Below are 2,104 nucleotides of genomic sequence, written 5' to 3'. Positions count from 1 at the left end.
TTTATTTATTTATATACGTTATATATTTATTGATAAAAAAATATAAAAATTTGTGATAAAAAAATTGTCTTAAAAAGTTTATTATCAATATTTTTATGTGAATAATTTCTTTTATTNATATTTTATTATTAAATAACTTTTTTTTTGACAAGATGAAACAGTTGTACGAGAACTAGAGAAGAGAAAAGAGAGTTCTAAATCTTATAAGTCCAGTTTTAGAGAAGAAGAAAGAGTAAAAACAGTTCTCACAGTTAACTGAACTGAAACTGTTATAAGTTCAGTTTTTAAAAACTGAACCATAAAACAGTTAACTGAACTGTTAGTAAAAGTGGATCAGTATTTTTAGTATAATATAGTACAATTAACTACAGATCAGTTATTTTTACCCAGCCCTACTCTTTATATTAAGTTAATGGATCATTACCTAGACTCTAACCACATAGAAAATGCCATCATAACACATTTTAACTATTAATCTTAATTAATCATTATTCACTTTTATTTTCACAAAGTCTTAATTATTATATTTTGTTGCTGATATAGAAAATCTCGGTTGCCTAAACATAATCCAAACTAAAATCAAATACTCAAGATAATCTCAAATATACATATTATACTAATTTAATCTTAAATATTTGATTATATAGAAATTTAGTAATTTCTCTCCATCAAAAAATAAGTGTTACAATATATTCGATAGTAGTGGCAATAATTTATTTGAAGTATTTACTGGAAGGGATCATGTTAAAACTAGCTAATGATTTTGAATTAAGTAAATCAGATTAACTTTTAATATAGTTTATAATTGTTTATTCACAACAAATTAGAAAAAATACACTTTTTATAAGTAAAAGGTTAAACCTATAATAAAATTTAGGATAAATATATTTTTGTTTTTTAACTTTTAGTGAAAATTAAAATTAATTTCTCTTTGAAACTTTGACTTCCCTTATTTTTAACATTGTATAAATTTAGTTCATTTAACCAAAATTTGTTAAGTTTATTTGAGGTTTCAAATACATTTCTTAATTAATATTAAAAAAAATATGTTAAATAATATTTACAACTCAAATACTATTATGAAATACTTTTGAAATGTCAAATATACTTAGCAAAATTTGGTTAAAAAGATTAAATTCACAAAAGACTAAATTGGACTAAAATTTTAAACAGAAACTAATTTCAATGATAAAAAATATATTTAATCCTAAAATTTATTACTTAACACTGACCAGCATAAAAAATAATGCATTTTATAATGATTAAAGCCTCTTTCTTACAAAAATATGACATATTTTAATATTTTCACTATTACATATCTTTTAGAGCTATATTAAAACAAGCAAACTTTCTTATACATTTTTCATAAAAAATTTGGACTTTTTATATCATAACAATTCTAACTAATATAAAAATTCTGTTTTAACCGTCACAAAAATTGATTACTAGATTAATAAAAGATTATAAAAAAAAAGGTTAAGATCAATATTTAAAATATATGAAAATATATTGAAGTTTATCTTATATCATGATATTCTATAATAAAATTTATAAAATAATAATAGATAAAAAATAAAATTATTTATAATTAATAATAAAACATATAAGTTATTGTTGTTATTTTTATTTATCAAATCATTTTTTATTCTTTTGTGCTGAAGATTTTCATATAGCAATCTTCTTTACCTGACATATTTTTTTCATACATTTTATATTAAAATGTATTTATTTTAATACTTTAGTTTTTTTCTATTTTAATTTTATTTAATATTTATTATTATAATAACTTATACAAGTTAGTTAATTTAATACTAAACCTTTTATAATTTCCTTTACATATCCATCGATCCTTAATAGTATTTTATGGGTAGTTTGTTTAGATAATTAAAAAAATTGGTTAATTAATATGAATATATAATGTTGAATGAGGTAAATAAAGTTTACACCAAAATAACGTTATAAAATAAAAATTCATTATTAATTATTATATATTTATTATTGGTTGAACTAAAAAACTAATGAATTTGTAATAACGAAAGATAACTTTTTTTTTTTATTTCAAGGTATGTAAAGCGTACAATGGATACGTGGTATATAGAACAAA

The sequence above is a fragment of the Vigna radiata genome, unplaced genomic scaffold (assembly GCF_000741045.1).
Source record: "Vigna radiata var. radiata cultivar VC1973A unplaced genomic scaffold, Vradiata_ver6 scaffold_214, whole genome shotgun sequence".
NCBI classification, from domain to species: domain Eukaryota; kingdom Viridiplantae; phylum Streptophyta; class Magnoliopsida; order Fabales; family Fabaceae; genus Vigna; species Vigna radiata.
This window is presented reverse-complemented; position numbering follows the sequence as displayed.